At 42.9% G+C, this 22,074-nt stretch overlaps 1 protein-coding gene across 7 annotated transcripts in view; it reads right to left on the reverse strand.

Annotated features, from left to right (window-relative positions):
• Positions 1-22,074, reverse strand: part of rbfox1 (RNA binding fox-1 homolog 1) — a 121,482-nt gene that overhangs the window by 86,794 nt on the left and 12,614 nt on the right. The window lies entirely within an intron of this gene.

The raw sequence follows: 22,074 nt of genomic DNA on the forward strand, positions 1-22,074 counted from the left end.
CTCTCCTGATTGGATGAATTGGCAACCCAACTTAAGATAAATATTCTGTTTATTAAAGAGGTGGAGAGACCCCTGTTACTGAACACTATAGCAGTGGTTCTTGACCAGTGGTCTGGGGACCACCAGTGGTCCTTGGGGGGGTACTAGGGGGTCCCCAGCAAAATTAGTTAACATACAGTCGGTGCCTATTGACTTTGTCGTTTGTCATGTTGACATCACACTCCTCATTTGCCTCACTCACTCGTGCAGTAAATGTAGTTCCAAATACTACCACGAGGTGGCGCTTTGGAGTCACTTTTTTTTTGTTTCAAACAGACAGACAGACAGACAGACAGACAGACAGACAGACAGACAGACAGACAGACAGACAGACAGACAGACGAGATCTGAGTCCTGACCTGGGAGTCATAAAAAATAGCAGATCTACAAGCTCACATTGCCTGGCGTGTGTGTGTGATTATAATTATAATTATAATTAATATAATATACTATTATATACTACTATACACGTCGTGTAGACCTACTTGTAGATTGGCTTTTTTTTTTTTTCTTGCATCATTTGCTGTGTAGTATTTATCTTACTTGTTTCTACTATTTTGAAAATGCGCAGACAGTGTAGTGGTGGAAGCTGACGATTACTGATTTTAGGGCCCGCGTTCGAATCCCATGCTGTGAAGAAGTGTAATTGCTATTTTTGAATTTATATCGTTAAATCAATGTTAATGTAACTCTGAGAGTGTACAAATGTTGTACACTCTCAGAGTTACACCCCTGGGGGTCCCCGGACCCCACTTTGAGAACCAATGGTCTCTCTCTCTCTCTCTCTCTCTCTCTCTCTCTCTCTCTCTCTCTCTCTCTCTCTCTCTCTCTCTCTCTCTCTCTCTTTCTCTCTTTCTCTCTCGTTCTCTCTGTGCGATGCGATCACAAAAGCAGTGCGCTCAAAGAAAGGCTATTTTCACTACTTTGGCTACTCTAAATCGAAATTAAATATTAAAGTCGGTGCCTATTTACAACCCGTACATCTACATAAACGTTCAGATTTCAAATATAAAGTGCTTAACTCATGGCCATGGATGTTACAATTCACTTCGAGTGCGTATAAGTACCTGTATCTTCCGTATTCTTCAATAAAAAGCATTTTAATCCGATCGGCGGCCATTTTCTCATAGAGTTATAATGTATCAGAGTGCAATACTCCTCCCAACCAATAGGGTCGCGTAAAATGAAGCCAATGGAGACAATTCGAAGACAATAGCCACCAATCCGATTAAAATGATTTTTATTGAACAATAGGAAGAAGATAGGTGTACTTATGCGGGCCCATACATAATTGTAACATCCGTGGCCATGGGGTCAGCACTTTATATTAGAAATATGAACGTTTATGTAGATGTAGCCTACAACACCAGGGTGAAGTTCATCCATGACCGTCGTAACAGTTGTGTGTGTGTGCACGCCGTATGTCTCTTTCTTTGAGCGGGGGGGGGGGGGGGGAGAGAGAGAGAGAGAGAGAGAGAGAGAGAGAGAGAGAGAGAGAGAGAGAGAGAGAGGGTAAAGTGACCTAGAGAGAGAAAGAGAGTGTCGGGGTGTTTGAGCTTGTAGATCGGCTATTTTCACTACTTTTATGGGACACTGTTTTACAACAAAGTAGAATTCATTTGTGAAGAAAGAAAATCCCATTAACAGTTGAAAATAGCCTACACCATTTCTGCCCATCCCTCTAACTTCATGTAGGCCAATTGGTGCATTAAAAATATCAAAATTGGCCGCTCTGAATTTGTATCAGAACAAATACTTTGATAGAAGAGATACAGAGGTACTGTAGGGGGGAGGGGGAACCTGATAGCAGAGTTCCTCACTTGGCTTATTTGGAATAGGCTGCATATCATTAACATAACCGGTTTGACAAGAGACTGGGCCAGTGTTGTAGGCTAGTGCTAATTTTGGAAGTGGGGGAGCACGGTTCTTGAGCCAGGCCGCGCTGCGCTAAAACGCACTGTCTGTGCCTGTGGTGGCCTACTGAAAGCTATAATAACATAGTAGTAATGACAAGGGTGCAATTATATTCAATGATATTTAATTGTTTTGTGGAAAACGCATGGCTCATCATGCTTAATTAAAGAGAGACTCACTTGCCTTTTCTTAGTGCTTTTCATTGTTTGGACAGAAGACATTATAAACATTTAGCCAATATTCGATCATCATTAAATAACAGACAGTGAACTGGTAAACTGGTGACAGCATGTCATGGATAGCACATTAATTCTTAAACAATATTGAGGAAGAAATAAGAATAGAAATAAAATAAAACAAACCAAAAAGACGCCAATAACCCCTGTCTTATAAAAATTGCCAAAGTGGGTCTGGGTTATCTCAGGCTGTGCCACTCTGGTTTTTGTGCTTTCTGCCGCGCGATGTGCTCGCAGCCAAGTCTTGACATAAGGCTCTGGATTCCAGGACCTGAGCGGAGGTCCATACTGTCTAATAAACATCAGAGCCGACACACGTTCTGTATGCAGTCGCGAACGGAGTGATGTTATGAGGTTCAATGTTCATCAAACTAAAGCCGCACTCGCATTCTGCCGAGCTGCATGGAATGAGCATATTACAGTTAATAAGGGGTACAAGTGCACCTTTCTCCCTCCACATTCTATGTAGGCCTATAGTCCCTAAAAGCATTCACTGAAGATTTTTCTAAGGGTTTTCTAAATCTCACCTGCACAACCCAATATTATGCTGTTGTTACAAATTTAATGCAGTAAACATGAACGTGCTGTCACAGATGATCCGATCATCTTTATTTTTAAATTTATGATGAAAGCCGCACACGCAAAATGGGGGTCCCCAATATGGTTATTTTGGGGGGTCATGGCCTGAAAAAGATTGAGAACCCCTACTTTGATGCATCTCTCTGGACGGACAGACAGGCAGTAGACCGCTGCTGCCCCTAGTGGCACAGAGTGGAAATAAGTGGAAATAACACATGTCCTGCGTGACACGCATGAGATGCCAGAAAAAAAACGACAAAGTCAATAGGCAATGACTGTAGCGTCACAATCATTTTAACAACTTAATTAGCTTTGGCTATTCAAAAATAGCAGATCTACTATTTTTGAAAAATCTTGAAAATGAAAATCTCACAGACGCCAGGTTCTGTGAGAGAAACACGCAACCAGCGTCATCTCGTTCTGCACGAACGTAGCTCGTGCGTAACATTCAGCGCATGTTTGAGTATCATGAGACTCACGATGAGTGGTAGTAGAAAAAATAAAAATTCTCATCGGTTATAATAGACGATTTTCACTCTTACACACGGCTCCCATTATGCCAATGGAGGGGGTCGCCAGACTGGACGACAGGGGCTTCTCTGGAATAACTCAACGGCCCTTTCTATGTTGGTGAGTGATTAGCGACACATCAAAGATAACACTTAAAATGACCGGATCTCTCCTTTAAGAGCGCAGGTCCATTTGGTTACATTTGCAGCGTTTTACTGTGTATTCATGAGGCCGGAGGACAGCATAAGGCTGAAGGCCACTTACATAGATATAAACACACATATGGCCAGCAATGTACACACACACACACACACACACACACACACACACACACACCGCATCGTCCCCTTCCATCTGCACAGTGCTCCAGTGAGATGACAACATCCACCTACACTTCAGTGGAGAAATAAAACAAACAGGGTTTTATTTACGTCCCATCCCTGCTGGCATCGGAAGATGTATCTGAGCTTGGCCGGGGTTTGGAGACATGCTGCAAGGAGCGCAGATACACAACACACACACACACACACACACACACACACACACACACACACACACACACACACACACACACACACACACACACACACACACACACACACACACACACACACACACACACACACACACACACACACACACACACACAACACACACACACACACACACAGGCTCATCACTGAGAAATGAGAATATCATATACTGTAATGGGAAATGAGAAACAGAATCTTCTGATTTAACAATGTTTCAGAGCAAGATTGTGGTGAAAGAAAGAAAGAACGAAAATAAATACAAACAAACAAACAGACAGACAGAGAAACAAATATGTATACAGATAAAGAACTAAAGAGCAATACAAAAAATACAAAGAAACAAATATACAAAGAAAGTATATAATAAATACAAACTAAAGATAAATAATTAAATATAAAGAAAGACATTATGTTGAACGAACCTTGACGAACACGCACACATGCACACACACACGCACGCTCACTCACACACATGCGCACGCGCGCACACACCACAACACACACACACACACACACACACACACACACACACACACAACACACACACACACACACACACACACACACACACACACACACACACACAACCAATAAAAGGAAACATAAAACAAAATAACAAATAAAACCCAGTGCCCACCACGAGGCCATGCAGCTGACATTTGAACGCATGCAGTGGGATTCACTTCCCCCCACGGTGCATGTTACAATGTGCATGAATTCATTCCCGAGCGTTCATAAAGGTGTCAGTACCAATTCGGAGACAAACACATGTAACCTCTCCTTGTCTATGACCAGACAACAACCTGGCTTTTCAGGCTGGCCGCGGGGGCCTCGGCGGGACCCTACAGAGCTCTCAACGTGCTCCGGCGAGCCAGCAAATGGAACCGAGCGTTCAACAATACCCAACACCAAACCGTCTATTTACAAAACACAATGCACTGACCCATGAATGAAGCCATCTGCTCAGCTCCAAACATATAAAACTACCTGATGCACACAGTACCATACCTCATGGTGGTATACGTATGATTTCCTATATACTGTAACGAGAAATGATGGCACTCGTGTTTGTAATTTAACTACGGTTTGTGTTTGCACACATTTTATAACAGGCAATTTAATTCTAGTTTTTGGTTAATGGGTAGGTAACGGTTTGGACATCTTTCTTTTTCCTTTATTTATTCAGGGAAGCCCATTGAGAGCACGCAAGTTCAAATATGATTATTTTGGGGGGGTCACGGCCTGAACAGGTTGAGAACCACTGTGCTAGCAGACAGTACAGTACAGTATGTTGACAGGGCTTCATGTATCCTCCAGTGTACTGTAAGGTCCGCTGATCTGTCAGGAAGTGACTCCCACCTGAACCCTGCGTTGCCCTCCTCACCCACTGTGCATCTGTCCCCAATGCCACCTGTCCCCAATGCCACCTGTCCCCTATACGCCACTTGTCCCTAATGCCACTTGTCCCTAATGCCCGCCGATGTCCGGAGTGCAGGTTCAGAACCGCACAAGCACACTGTATATGCTGTCTATACAGTACAGTGCACTGTCCTACTTCCTGCCTGGCCAGCCTGCCCTATAGGCTGAAACACAGCACCAACCAATCCCTGTGGAGTCTGCTGACAGCTGTATGAAAGCCCCCACCTGACCTATATATACGGTGTGTGTGTGTGTGTGTGTGTGTGTGTGTGTGTGTGTGTGTGTGTGTGTGTGTGTGTGTGTGTGTGGTGTGTGTGTTGTGTGTGTGTGTGTGTGTGTGTGTGTGTGTTTGTGTGTGTGTGTGTGTGTGTGTGTGTGTGTGTGTGTGTGTGTGTGTGTGTGTGTGTATATATATATATATATATATATATATATATATATTATATATACACACACACAGTATATAGCTGTCGGGCAGAAACCTCTTATCTCCATATTTTATTTTTATCTCCATTCATAAATTAACCCATTCCGGGAACGCATCTACAAATGTCTTCTAAATCCTAACAGGTTTCTGAAAAACATATGTTGCTATATCAGTGGTGCTCAACCTTTTTCATGTCAAGGACCCCCCAAAATTATTTGTAGCCTATTTGGCCGCTAACCTAGCCTGGTAAACACCCCCTCCCTCCGGAAATCTCATGCATTGCATTGCATTTGGTTTCAGGAAGGAGGGTCTGGGATTGCTCACAGAGTAAAGCTGCCCGAACCGCTGCGCATACGAACCAATCAGCGGCTGCTAGGGGCGGGATCATCCAATCACCTGCCTAGTAGCTTGAAAAAATGAAACTCCGTCTGTCATCGATTCTGCGCCCGAAGTCTCAGATGCAAGTACGCTGTGAAACAAAATGTGTGTCGCAAGCTTCTTCCATTTGACGGAGTGAGGTTACCGCTAACCCCCATCTAAAAAAAATTGAGAGGGAAATATTTGAGTTGAGAAAAAAATATATATTCAAGGATTTGCACACATTTTCACAATAACAAAAAAATCTACAAACTCATAGCGCGCCACTCGGTGCCACGCTATGACATTACAGTCATTTAGCAGACACTTTTATCCAAAGCAACTTACAATAACAATACGTGCATTCAACATAGGTAGGCAAGGAAACTACTAACCACCAGAAGTATTAAGTGCATTCTCTTCTAAAGCAAGCAACAAAGAGTATACCTATAGCGCTAAGGTAAAAGTGCAATACATCAGCTTCTTAGGCACTATGAGCTTGTATATCTGCTTATTTTTTGAATAGCAAAAACATCTAAAATGACACTGATGCATTCCCGGATTGAATGGGTTAATGCCTGAAACGTGGCGCGTTTCGAGCTTGCTTGTCCATCTGCTACTTTTGCAAAAAAAAAAAGATTTGAATCCTGAAAAGTAAAACTGTTTTGGACGTATGAGGTTTCCACCCGACAGAGACGATATATATATATTTTGCAACAATAATAGAGCTGGCCTACCTAGACCTAAAACAGGTGCACCCTACACAGCAAAATCCTGAGCATTGATTTAACTCTGTGAGTGTATAAATAGAACCATAAAGGTTCTACTTAGGCACCGTCTGAGGTTAAATCAATACTCTAGATTTTTGCTGTGTGGCAGCTTCTTCTTAAGATGAAGCACCGGTTCCATGGACGCGGTGTGTACAACTGACCTGAATTGGACGGTCCTGCACGTTCCCCTGAGAAACATCGCTGGACCCAAAAGACACTCAGTGTTAGAGCCATTTTATATTCATGTGATTCTGGTATTAACTGCTTACTATATGAATTTTATATTTCTTGGATATTTGAGTATTCTATGAATTTTGTGGGTTTGAATAGAGGTCTCCTCCTCCCCCCTTTCATGGAATGATTTGTGGGTGCAGGGCACCGGCGTGTGAAGGGTGATAAGTAATGGGTGACATCCTGACAGGAGAGAATGTGTGACGGGGAAGCGTCACAGTTTGACCGCAGGCTATTTCTGTTTCGATTCAAAGTATATATTTATGTGACGGAGTAATGCTCAGAAAATAAATATCATTTGTTCCCACGCAACTTTCGGATCTCCGTGATTGAGTGTTTGTAAACAAGAAAAGACGCAAGGATTCAACAATAGACTGCAACACCACCCCGACCAACAGTGGCTTTATTTGTTTGTTTGAAAGGCCACGATACTCAGAACCAAAGGATTTTACTCTTATGTACGCTTATGTACGAGATCTAGCAATAATTGTCCTTTTTTTGTGGTATCCTTTTCGCCTAAATGTCTGTCTGACTGTACCTTGTGCTGTTTACATGTCTGACTAATAAAGTATTCAATCAATCAATCAATCAATAATCTTGAGTCTCGACATGCTCAGTGAAGATGCATAATTTCTCCAACATTTTAACCACTTTATCCCTACAGTATATACTTTATTAGCGTTTAAAAGCATTCTAAATGCCGTGGGAACTCTAAATCGGGATGGTTCATCCGGTTGCATGAAGGTGCATATTAAATCCCATGGCAATCCAGACTGTAGTTTACGAGACATGATGAGAAGTGTTGGATCGGCATACGGACGCCTAAAAAGGTCCATGAGTTCCTCTGATGAAGGGAGAGTGATGAAGTCAAAGTTAACGCTCTTTCCACATTTCCTATCTCTCTCCACTGTCAACAATCAAATAAAGGCTTAGAAGTACCCCCCCGAAAATAAGTTTAAAGGAAAAGGTTTGCCCAACCCTGCATGTATGTACCACAGATTCAGCTTCTTAAAAAAGGTTTTAAATCTCTCCGGGGTCAGAACAAATTACAAAATCCCCAAAAATCCCTAATCCTAAACCTCAGAAAGGCCCTATAGAAGTCCAAGGGGACAGTTGTGAACCTATGGGGGAGGGGGGGGGGATGGGCACAGCCAGGCACCATTTGGGAAATGACTTTGTAGAAGTTCCATCAAAAGTCAACCACAGAGTTCAAGTCAGAGCGGTGTGTGTGTGTGTGTGTGTGTGTGTGTGTGTGTGTGTGTGTGTGTGTGTGTGTGTGTGTGTGTGTGTGTGTGTGTGTGTGTGTGACAGCTGGGGGACGCATCCCTCAGCAGCAGCACTTCCAACGCACTGCGTTGTTCACACTGCTCTCACTTCTCCCTATAGACACAGCTGTCACTATAGGCCTTTAGATAACGGCAGACCGTTCGTTCATCTGCCTCCCCAAGGTCTCCTTCTCTCTGTAGGTTGAATGCAAAGCCTCCCCGCACGCAGAGATGGAAGTACTACTCGCATTTTTTTTTACTTAAGTAAAAGTATCAATACTGAAATGTACAAAAGTACAAGTGTGGTATTCAGAATTTACTTCAGTAAAAGTACAACAGTATTGGCCTCAATATATACATAAAGTACCAAAAGAAAAAAGTACTCCGCTTTCACACATTTTCTAAACGTATTCAAATCTTTTGAAAATAGCAGATCTACAAGCTCACAACGTGTCGCATCGTGACGTGTTGTGAGCTTGTAGATCTGCTATTTTCAAATAGCCGAAGTATATATGAATAAGGCTGACGTGATAAATGCATGTTTTATAATAATAATCAAAATCTACGAAGTAACTCAAGTTTTCAAATAATTATAGTGGAGTAAAAGTACAATAATTGCCTATGAGATGTAGTGGAGTAGAAGAAAAAATATTCAAAATGCGTAGTACTGGTAAAGTAGAAAATTAAGTGCAGTACTTGAGTAAATGTACTTAGTTCCACAACTGCACACACACGCACGAATGCACACGCAGACACATATTGAAGGGCAATGACCTTAATGTGTAGGGGAACAACAGAAAACATCATACAATGTGAGTTTGATGATCTGCTCTTTTCAAACACTCGGTTTACTTTAGAACAAAATAAAATTACTTTCTACATGGCATCTCTATTTTGGGCATTTTGAACACACTGTATATTGAAAGAAATAAAGTAAGAAAATTACATTATTTCAAAATATATCTAGAGGATCCTATTTAATCAGAGGGGGTCCTCAGCCCCCAAATGAATGAATGAATGAACGGGCTCGGCAGCTCATTGTAAGTGTGTGAAATGCTTTGCCATCCAGTAGTATTAGTGGTGCTGGCCTTGGCTGAATGCCAGCAGCCAGTGGGAACCCTGGGATGAGAGCAGGACCACGCTGTGTCCTCACACTCCTCCTAACAGGCCCCATGCAAGCGCAAGCGCAAGCACACATGCACACGCACACACACACACACACACACACACACACACACACACACACACACACACACACACACACACACACACACACACACACACACACAGGTTTGTATCACTATACTTGTGAGGGTGTAAACATTTTAAGGCGGCATTGAAGGTTGCTGAAAACAGTAAAAAGAAATAGCCAATAGCCACAACGCATTAGCCTCGCGTGGCCAGACTATATCCCTGCGTGGATAAGTCTGGTGCTTCTATGAGGACGCCAAGGGGCGGGATTAAAAGAATGGCTCCGGACGCAATTGGTAGTTAGACCTACAACAAACTACCAATTACAGTCTCCCATATTTGAATACTGGGCCCTGATTGGTCACCCCAGACTTCGGGACCAGGAAATGGATTCACAACGGAGCGGTGCCAGACACAAATCGCCGAGGGCAATTCATTGTTTTGCACTGGCAGATTCGTCTGGTCCCAGGCTAACAACGCATCGCAGTGCGCCACATTGTGAGCTTGTAGATAGGCTATTTTCTGTGTGTGACTAAGTATAAAATAAGGAACTCTGTCCTCAACCCCCAAAACCTAATCTCTAAATGTCTAATACTAACCCTGAGACGTCAGCCTGAACACAATTTCTATAGTGAGGACCAGGAAAATGGTCCTTACAATGTCTACTTCTAAAATTCCACTATAGTTGTGGAGAGACATGGGGCCCTCACAAGTATACTTATACAAGCACAGACACACGCGCGTGCGCACGAACACACACAGAGCCCACAGGCAATTAAGCATCACAGCCATGGGCAGAGCTTGAGCTCGACGCGTTCTGAATGAGGACGAGACGCACAAGGAGGTTGTTTGATTTACCCTCCACCTTTTCAAGGAGCGCTACACGGCTTCTGGAGGCCCGTTGTGACCGCATGGTGTCTGGCTGCCACTGGGCAACAGATCAAGCTGCACCTCCAAGGAGGTTCCGTTTGATATTACATATTTTGCAAGGTTTGAATTATTATTATTTGAGTGTTTTGCCAATATATGGGGGCCCACTTGCAATACCCTCAAGGCCCACCAGGTTGAGAACCACTGACTCAAAGTGTGTCTTTGTCGTCTACTACGTTACATCAGTGACATAGTGTGCTGTATACAGTAGATACTTTATCTGTCTGTGTGTGTGTACAGTTCGGTATTATAGTATTTAATGAGACTGACTAATGTGCTGTAAACTCACTTAAAAGTGAGCGTTCAAAAGCCAGTCTGCTCTCATGCACCCCTCCTACTCCCACATGCATGCATGCACACACACACACACACACACACACACCTCTCTCAAACTCACTCTCACACAGTCTGCTTTCGTACACCACACACCCACACACGTGCACGTAGGTGTGCACGAATGCGCACACACGCACGCACGCACGCACGCACGCACGCACGCACGCACGCACGCACGCACGCACGCACGCACGCACGCACGCACGCACACACACACACACACACACACACACACACACACACACACACACACACACACACACACACACACACACACACACACACACACACACACACACACACACAAGCTTTTCCTGAGTGCAGAGAGAGAGAGAGAGAGAGAGAGAGAGAGAGAGAGAGAGAGAGAGAGAGAGAGAGGGGAGAGGGCTGACGTTGCTCTATAAACACACCAAGTGGATGAGGTAATCCTCCCTGGACGCTTTCTGCATATACACTCACACACTATGGAGAGAGAGAGAGAGAGAGAGAGAGAGAGAGAGAGAGAGAGAGAGAGAGAGAGAGAGAGAGAGAGAGAGAGAGAGAGAGAGAGAGAGAGAGAGAGAGAGAGAGAGAGAGGGAAAAGGGGGAGAAGGACAGAGAGAAAGCAAGGGAGGGAGGCATGCAGTGAGACAGAGGGAGAGAACGAAAGACAGAGAGGGGGAGAGAGGGAAAGAAAAAAGACAGACAGACAGACAGACAGACAGACAGACAGACAGACAGACAGACAGACAGACAGAGGTCTAGACTCTTTAAAAGAAACTCACAATAGATGTGGGATTTGCAGCGCTGGTTGCAGCAGCACACCATGAGACAACTCCATCCATGTCAATGAGACTGTATGTGACCACATTGTACAAACATGAGAGAGAGAGAGTGTGTGTGTGTGTGTGTGTGTGTGTGTGTGTGTGTGTGTGTGTGTGTGTGTGTGTGTGTGTGTGTGTGTGTGTGTGTGTGTGTGTGTGTGTGTGTGTGTGTGTCCGTGCGTGCGTGCGTGCGTGCGTGCTTGCGTGCGTATGTGTGCATGTGTTTGTGTGTGCACGAGAGACATAAGACGAGAGCTACGATGTGCATGACAGACATATATATATATATATATATATAGAGAGAGAGAGAGAGAGAGAGAGAGAGAGAGAGAGAGAGAGAGAGAGAGAGAGAGAGATTACACAGCACAAAACCGGGGGGAAAAGGGTAAGCGAAGCGACGTTACGGAGGAGCAGGGTTGATGAAGAGGAGGGTGGACGGGTGGAAGGATGAAGGAGGAGGGAGGGAGGGAGGGAGCAGAGAACTGATGACATTTCCAGATGCACAGCGACTCATTTTTATACCCCCAACCCCCCTCCCCCCCACAGTTCCTATTTTTCTTTCATTCTCTGCTCTCTGGCTCTCTTCTCCGAGAGAATGACTTACAGCCACTGCAGAGACAGAGAGAGAGAGAGAGAGAGACAGAGAGAGAGAGAGAGAGAGAGAGAGAGAGGCTCGCCATGCTTCATCTTCTGTGCATTAACATTTTCAGGCAGTGTGAGATAGGGTGAGCAGCTTTTTGATAAAAATGGTCGAAAGTTTGTTCCAAACTCATATCCGCGGCGAGATACGCACTGTTCTGCTCTTGAGAAATCTGTGAAACTTTTTTTTAACCGTTTATTGTGTATTTATATAGACTGTAAACTCTACCACTGTGTTTGTATTTCATGTTCCTTGTGTGAAAAAATGGTTTACAAATTAATTTCTTTCATCTTTTAACCCATTAAAACGGGGAAAGCATCTGTGTCATTTCATATTTTTGCGTTGGCTATTAAAGAATAGCAGATATACACGCTCACAGCGTGTCTCTTGTACATCTGCTATTTTTGAACATTTTAGAAAAATCTTGAGTGTGAGATCTACTGATTTAGAAGGCATTTGTAGAATAATCGGCCTCGGGTCTTAACAGGTTAACCACATAAACCTTATATACTTCGTTGACCGAGGTCCCCCAGGGCTGCATGGTCGGCTCCTTTTTTTTCTTTCAATCTACACCAACTCCCTTCCTAGCCGCAAACAGGCAAAGATCTTGATTGGCTATTCTTTGTGAGCTTGTAGATCTATTCTCACCAAACGTCAGCACCAGAATATATAGGGACATTATTATAGAGTTCATAATGGTCATAACGTTTTTAGTTTGCATTTGGAACGCTATCCACGTGCGGAGAAAAAACAATATAGTGAGATTTTTACAGATGTCGTTTTCACCCTCTGTCGAGCACCTCGTTTCAAGATCTGTGGAATGATTTGAGGTCTCACTTTGTCAGTTTAATGCTTTTATCATAAAATGTCACCGGAATGAGTCTGACCCGTCGAATGCGAGAGAGGTCAGAGAGCCCTCTGACTGCCTTCTGCCACCACAGGGATTCTGTGTGTGTGTGTGAGTGTGTGTGTGTGTGTGTGTGTGAGAGAGTGCGTGTCAGAACACATTCCGCAAGTACGTTGGTCCATGGTTAACCTACCACTGGGTTATATGGTATGTTCTTTCTTTACAGCCTCTCAAACCAGCTATATATCGTTGTTGTCGGGGCAGAAACCTCCTAACTCGCGTCACACAAAAGCAGTGTTGATTTCGTCAACTAAAACTATGACGAAAAATGTTCGTCGGCTACCTTTTTTTCACTGACGAAAACAAATTAAAAACTATATGATGACTAAAACATGACAATTTCGTCAACTAATAAAAACTAGACTAAAATGTTGGGGAGGGACTAGTGGAGAAAAGATCCAGTAGAACTAAAAGACAAGACCTTTTATGTTTGGTTGCGCTCGGGTGTTGCGCTCTGAAAATAGCAGATCTACAAGCTCACAATGTGTCGCAGCGCGACCCGTTGTGAGCTTGTAGATCTGCTATTTTCAGAATGCAACCACGTGTAAAATCAGCCATTATACAACCATGCCATCAAGGCACCGCCATCAAGGCACTGCCAAAATACATTTTAGTCGACCAAATCAACTGTAGATTTAGATGACTATAATCTTATGATATTTAGTCAGCTAAAACTAGACAACATTTTTGCTGTCAAAATCAACACTGCACAAAAGTAGCAGATCCACAAGCTCGAAACACGGCGCGAAGGAAGCGATGCGTTTCGAGCTTGTAGATCTGCTACTTTTGCTATTTTGGAATTTGAATCCTGAAAAGTAACAGTTTTGGACATATGAGGTTTCCACCCGACAGGGACGATATTCAGCCGCTGCTCCTTTGTTTTCGTAACGCTGGTTCTCCATAACCTTTCCCTGAGTTATGTTTTTCATAAGGCCATTTTTTCTTTTTCTTTTCCCTGAGACACTATAGGAAGCGAGCGATGTGCGCCTGGCAACAGTGATCCCACACTCACCGTTGTTTAGGTAAACTGTTTTGCCCGTTTTAACGTTCAACTGAGCGGTAAACGGAACGCCTCAATGCGCCGGGGCTGACTGCTTTAACCCATTCAAGCCGGGAACGCATCTGTGTCATTTTAAGATTTTAGCCATAACCATTATTTTATAATCACTGAGTGCCGCACTATGAGCTTGTAGATCTGCTATTTTTGAAAAATCGTGAATATTTGGGCAAATGTTTGAATATATATATATTTTTAAAGCGAAAATTTTAAACTCAAACTTTGCTTCTGGGGGCTCCCTGGAACAACATATTTTGAGAACGGGGTCCACGGCCAAATACATATCATTTTGGAGGGTCCTTGACATGAAAAAAGTTTGAGAACCACTGATATTATAGCAACATACGTTTTTTTTAGAAGACCTTTGTTGAATCCCCAGAAGCAAAGATTTGAGTTAAAAATATTAAAAAATATATATAATCAAAGATTTGCACAAATTTGCCATGAGCTTGTATATTTACTATTTTTGAATAGCCAAAATTATAAAATAATGTCTATTGCAAAAAATCATATGCGTTCCCGTATTGAATGGGTTAGTAACACATGTCACTGTGTGAAGGAGGGATCGCTTTGCAACCACTCCACGCCGCTGTAGCCATTAACCACTTGAACCCCAACTAGGGGCTGGGGCATTTGCCAGAAATAGCCGATCTACAAGCTTGTGTAGAGATTCAGTGCGGAAGTACAGTTGTAACTCAGTTCCGTCTCACTATGAATATAGTCATCCAGTATAATATCACAATCAAAACAAACGCCTTTTCCTTTTTCGCCCTGCAAATCATTTTAGGGGAATATAAAGGAAACTAAACAAGCAATCACCTATTTTCTCCGAAGTACCTGGAATTGGATTACTGAGGTGTTTTATAGTTGGCCGTGAAAGTGACCGTAATACTGGCTGATTCTGTTTCAACTATAATCTCTCACTAACTGCCTCTCCGCAGTGCCAAGTTGTAGCCTCATATCTAGCTACTGATGAATATTGCATGCCTGGTGCAAGTTTGAAAAGCCTCAGCCAACAAAGAAATATAAAACTAAGCATTTTTTTCCTCCTCCTCCTCTTCTTCTTCTTTTTTTCTTTTTCGCAGTGCCGCGGGAGGACATTATTACTATGCAAAATAATACCCAACTTTTATGGCACCTAAGGCCAATGGCGTCATAAATATTTATGAAAATGAGTTGAGTGATAAATCTGGCGAACAAATGACTACCACGGGATGTTTGTCGCCCGGGCGAAGGCGTACTCGTATGAGGCATTAAAAATCATATGAATTCTATTAAAACAATGAATCAAAAAGTGGCCCCGGAGATCAGTGGCTGGGGTCTTGCGGGAGTGGTGTGGTGAGGCTGTTATAGCTTCAGAGTGCTGCACAGATAATACCGCGGAGCATAATAACCCATCAGAACCGGGAAAGCATCTGTGTCATTTTAGATTTGAACCACTTTTTTAACCGGTATGTTATACTTTGACTATTAAAAAAAATAGCAGATGTACAAGCTCATAGCACAAAGTGACGCGCTATGAGCTTGTAGATCTGCTATTTTTTGGGAGAAAAAAATATTTATGGAAATCGAATATATACAGTATGTATTTTAAAAGCAAACATTTTCAACTCCAATCTTTGCTTCTGGAGGTCCCTGGAACAAAATATTTGAGATGGGGGGGTCCGCGGTCAAATGCATATCATTTTGGGGTTCCTTGACATGAAACGGTTTGAGCACCACTCAGTGAATCAGTGGTGCTCAAACTAGATATAGCAACACACGTTTTTCAGAAAACTGTTAGGATTTAGAAGACAAATTATTTTAGAATCTGCCTTAATGGGATAACTGCCACTGATGCACTCTCCTGTTCTCTCCACCACTCAACCAGGGACTTGCAGAGGAGAAGAGGAGAGAGTCTGTATTGGGTATTGGTTAATTTTGTACGGAGACTCTAGACGTTTTTCATATCTTTTGCAACAGACAGTTGTTAATATATTGTGGAATACAGATTTACCTGTTCATGTGCTTTGCTAATACTCAGTAAAATCCTCCGTTCTCATTGATCCATTTAGAACACTGGGAGTGAACAAATGGAACCAAATGGACCATTTTGGTTCCCTTTTGTGCACTCCAGAGTTAGAATAAAGGTGTTTGTTAAGATAAAGTATGAAAAATAGCTCTATATTCCCATAGAAATCAATGGTATAGAGTGTTAGTTTGGTAACAGGGGTCTCCAGCTCTCTCCAGCTCTTTAGTGAACTGAACAATATATTTTAAGGTCAGGATACCAATTTCATCCAATCAGGAGAAATAACTCATACAGGATACAGTATTATAAACATAACCTCGTTCCCAGACTTTTCTCATCTCCGAGGAGAAAAGCCTGGTAACGCCTTATGGCAGAACGTGTCCGTAGGGTGGAACCTCCATTGTATGTAGTCTATACTTCCCCCGGAAGTTGTCTTTTTTGACCAATCACAACATGTAAACAGATCTGTACAGTACAGCATTAACGTAACTTCTTTGGGCAGTATTTCCTGACACTGTCAGTAGTAGGTCGGGACTCCCTCTTCCTTTGGTTTGGGTCCTAAACCTTTAACTTCACAAAAACTATGCCTAAACCTAACCTCAAAACCATGTCGTTCAGTGTGGGATAAACAAGTGAAATAGGAAGTGATGAAACAAGAAAAATAATGAGCTGACAAAATTGGAAATGGAACACTACAACACTGAACCTGATAAAATGAATTCTCTCTCCTGATTGGGTGAAATTGGGGTCTGACCTGAAAATGTATTTTCTGTTTATTAAAGAGGTGGAGAGATAGAGCAAGAAACGAGAAAATATCAGTACACTATATGAAGGGAAATTTCACTTTTTGTGCACCCCAGATAGTTTTTAAGTTGCTTGTTTAGATATTTGATATTCATGTGAACATACAATCCAATAGAGCCCTATTCACAATTTACAATTCTAAAACGGATAGTCCCAATCCTTGATTCTGATTGGCTGGTTTCAGTTTAGTAGACGTGATAAAATACACTATAATCTACTCCTTAGATCAGCTTATATCAATCGCAGGTGCGTTATTTATTTCTTATTTATTTACAGTGACCGACGTAGTAGCTAAATCTGGCTTAACATATACATTGCTATCAAATATCTTAGTTACAATGAGATTGAGCTAATGGATACTTTTTTTTTTTCTCTGTTTGTTTGGGAAAAGTTGACGTCTAGCACACAGCCATCTGGACTGGCTGAGTAAACAGGCACTAGTCTCCGTCAGGATTGAGTTGCTCTTTCTGGTAGCCAGTATGCTTTCTTGAAGAAGTTGTTCTTCTGCCATATTTGTAACCGTTTTAGAAAGGCAATAAGTGGCAATAAGTGGCAATAAGTGGCAATAAGTGGCAATAAGTGGCTGTCAGTGTGTCGCAGGTTCGACTCCCGGCCGATCCCGACGACCTTTGCTGCGTGTCACTCCCCTTCTCTCTCTCTCCATTTCCTGTCAGTCTACTGAAATCTATCAACAAAGGCAAAAAGCCAAACTCTCAGTTTAACTCTATTTTATAATGGCTGAGAAGGTTGAAGGCACTCGGCTACGCCCCTCAGCCATTATAAAATACTCGGTAAACTGCAACCTCTGGTGGCTTATTGCTTTATTTAGGCATTCTCTTCAACATTAGACTCCATGTTGGACTCGTGTTGGATTGTAAACACACGTTCCCATGACTGATATTGCCCTTCTTATGACCGCGTCTACCTTCAGGTTTTCGATTAGGCATTTAGTGTTGACGACCTGGAGGTTGCATGTCATTGCGTGTCTTTTGATGCGGCCGCCGTACTCGAGAGACAATAATATTGAAAAATGTCTGAGGATAAAGATGAAGGAGATTTAGTTTTTGATCCGGGGATTGTTGTTCCCTATCGACTTGAGACGGCATAGACGGAATAAGTGCCGGCTAATTTGCAGGCTGAACGTGCGAGAGCGAGTCAGGAGGAGTGGGCCCAGATCAGTATGCGAAAATATAAAAATAAAATAGGCGTTTGTTTCTAACGTTGGGGATTTTAAATGAAATGACTAATCGAAAAAACTGAAGGTCGACACATTCATTAGAAGGACAATGTCATTCATGAGAAGCAGGGACTTGTGGTTTTACAATGACTCACTTTGAGTTTGTTGTTGAATAGACTTCTGTTGAATGGGAATTAATATCTTAATATCAAATAACTAAATATTGAAGCAAGCAATTTAAAATCGCAAAACAACCCCAGGCGGTATCACAAAGTGAAATTCCACTTTTAAAAGAACACAGTGTGCGTATATTATCATTGTTTTTATGATTATCTTTTTTGGCAGAGAGATGGGGAGACATTGTCGGGAGTACTGATTTGAACTCGGGGTCCTCGTGACTCACGAGGAGCATGTGATCCGTGCACTAACTGGCTGAGCCACAAAGGCACCTCATCTGTCTATTATTTAAATTGTTCTCATGAACACTTGGTACTTACAAAACAAGACTCTTGCACTAATATATGTGTGAAAACAGGATGTGAAATCCTCAGGTTGTTTTGGTGAGAATGCTCTCCAGGGGCGGACTGTGACCAAAATTCAGCCCTAGCATTCTGATCCGAACCGGCCCACCACCCCCTGGACCGTTTTGTCAACGGGTGGGGGGCAGTTTCACTGTTTTGACCCAGCAACCCTATGTAAATTACGCCACTGCTGAAAAGCATCCCAGCCCAGACATTAACGTAACTAATATTGGGCCGCGCAACACGGAAATGACCGTAATAATCCTAAAACGGGAGCAAAAATATATAAATATATATATTATTTTTTTTTGGGGGGGTGGCCCAGTGGACCACCGGGCATATGGCCGGTATGGCAAATGGCCAGTCCGCCCCTGATGCTTTAAGTGGTCCTCAACCTTTTCAGGCCGTGACCCCCCCAAAATAATATAATTTGAACTGGGGACCCCCCACCCTGACAAGCAGAATTGTAGGAGCTGAGGCATTACATTTAGTTTGACTTGTTTTACGGATAAATAGAAAACAGCAGATTATAATAATTATATTATTTGACAATTTGGCCAATGTTTGACCAGTTTTTATACATGTGTAGTTTGCTGAATACTTTTGATGCAGGTATTTCTTTCTCTTTAGACATCTGGGGAGCCCTACAAAAAAATCACGTGGGGACCCCCCTGGGGTCCCAACCCACAGGTTGAGAACCACTGCTCTAAGAGGGAATGACCTGAGCATGCTGTGATAATTATTGGCACGATATGAAACATTATTTCAGTACAGTGCAACCACTTGAACGCTGGCGTCCTCATAATAGGCAAACATTATGCAAAAAAAATTTTGCAAGCTTGTAGATCGGCCTCTTTCGGCAAACAGATTTGGTGTAGAGGGAGAAAAGGGCGGGGACCAAGTACAGCCCCCCCCCCCCCGGTCAACAAAGTACATAGCGGTTACTGTGTTGGGGTCAGAAATTCAAGCCATGTGCCCCTCAAATCAATGTCCACGATTGAAATGCGTCTGTGGTTTCACAGGAAAAACAACACACACGCTACAATGAATTACACAACAATACACCACATGGACAACAGAACCAAGCTTCCAGTACGTTTGCTTTGATTTGTGTTCAAAGAAATGCCAAACGTGTTGGGAGGAGAGCTGGTAAAATGTCAGCACTCACCCATAATGCATTACTCACTCATCAACCGCAAGCCAGATCAACCAGTCAATGATCACCACATGTTAGTAGACAAGGCGGGGTCAAGCTTTACGCAGTAAAATCATTATTGTTAAAAGGTGGTGTTAAGTGATTTTCTTTTTTCTTTTTTGTTTGTTTGACATGTTTCTTCAGTCTCTTCAGCTCTTTAATAGACAGAAAATACATTTTAAGAATCAGGAATGAGAACCAGGCAAAGCTAATTCATCAGCTTCGATGTTATAGTACTTCCGTTTTTTTCTCTGCAAAAACTTTTTTGTTTCATCACTTCTAATTTCACGTGTTTATCCGGTATCCTGTATGAGTTCTCTCTCCTGATTGGATAAAATTGGTATCCGGACCTGAAGAGCTGGAGAGACAGAGAGACCCCCTGTTACTGAACACAGCACGCACGCACGCACGCACGCACGCACGCACGCACGCACGCACGCACGCACGCACGCACGCACGCACGCACGCACGCACGCACGCACGCACGCACGCACGCACGCACGCACGCACACGCGCGCGCGCGCGCACACACACGCTTGTAGTTACTATGTGAGGACATCAACATCAGGCCATATACATTTTATGAATGCCATTTCTATGTCTTTGGCATTTCTTTGTACAAGCTCATAACACGCGCTGTGATACGTTGTGAGCTTGTAAACATATTTGCCTATTTTCAGTGTGCGACACAGGCAGGCAACTAAGTATAAATCGGGCATAACTCCACCCGCAACCCTTAAACCTAACCCCAAATCTTTTGTATTTATCTTGTGAGGACCAGGAAAATGGGCCTCATAATATCTACGGTATTTTTCAAATGCTACGATACTTCTGGGGATATTTGTCCCTCACAAGTCTAGTAATGAGTGCACACGCGAACACGCACACGCACACACACACACACACACACACACACACACACACACACACACACACTTCCAAATATGTCATCTCCATCTGGCGTTGTCATTGCATTGAGCAGGTATAAGCTGTTACAGTACAAAACAGCTGTGCCCTTTTGCCTCGTTTATTTATTTACCCATCCATCAATCGTTCTGTTTTGTAATCATCACCGCGGTGTAGTTTTTCCTCAACGACCTTAGCATCACTTCTCTGTTAGTGTGTTTTCTCTTGCATGTCTTCACAGATCTGTCCTGCACTGTGTAATCCTAAATGTTAAGTTCACTCAGCGATAGCACAAATTGAGCCACAAGGGCCCACTGTGACATAAAGTGACACTCAAGTGTCACTGCGTGTAAACACAGTGATATTCTTGTATTTGTGACACAGAGTGTGTCGGTAGACTTTGAGAGTTAAATAAACACTCAAACATCCCAACACTTCCATTGCATAAGGTTCCTTGTTTCGCTGAGTCATGCCTGTAATGCAGTACTCAAGCAGTTTGTAGCATTGTAATAGTGTAATCTAGTTCTATGCTTGAAAGGTGCCACCCAAAAACACACTTTGTTCACTCAGAACTCCAGAACACAAGATGCCTTATTTACCTGAGTCATGAATATAAGGCAGTACTCATGCAGTGTGTGGCCTTTTAATCGTGTTGGTGTTCTATGTTTGAAAGCTGCTACGCAAACACAGTTTGGCCACTCAGCTAGCTACTCATTAAAAACCCCAGAACGCACAGTTCCTTATTTCCCTGAGCCATGACTATAAGGCAGTACTCATGCAGTTTGCAGCATTGTGTTTGAACGCTGCTATACAAAAACACAGTTTATTCACTCAGCTACTTCTCATTAATACCCCAGAACGTGAGGTTCCTTATTTCCCTGAGTCATGACTATAAGGCAGTACTCATGCAGTACGTGAGTGGCATTATTAATCGTGTTGGCATTCTATCTACTGTATACTTGCAGATTAAAGCTCCAGAGCGTCACTGGTGAGCAGTGTTAATTTCGTCGACTAAAACTATGACGACAAATGTCCGTGGACTACCTTTTTTCACTGACGAAAACTAAATAAAAACTAAGCAATGATGACTAAAACTATGACTAAATACACTGACAATTCCGTCAACAAATAAAAACTAGACTACAATGTTAGGGAGGGACTAGTGGAGAAGAGATCCAGTAGAACTAAGACTAAGTCATGTTATGCTTGGCTGCGCGTGGGTGTCACGCTCCGAAAATAGCCGATCTACAAGCTCACAAGGCGTCGCCGACGCCTTGTGAGCTTGTAGGTTGTCTATTTCCGGTAGCCGATCTACA

Source organism: Gymnoscopelus braueri (assembly GCF_963280865.1).
Source record: "Gymnoscopelus braueri genome assembly, chromosome: 13".
Lineage (NCBI taxonomy): Eukaryota > Metazoa > Chordata > Actinopteri > Myctophiformes > Myctophidae > Gymnoscopelus > Gymnoscopelus braueri.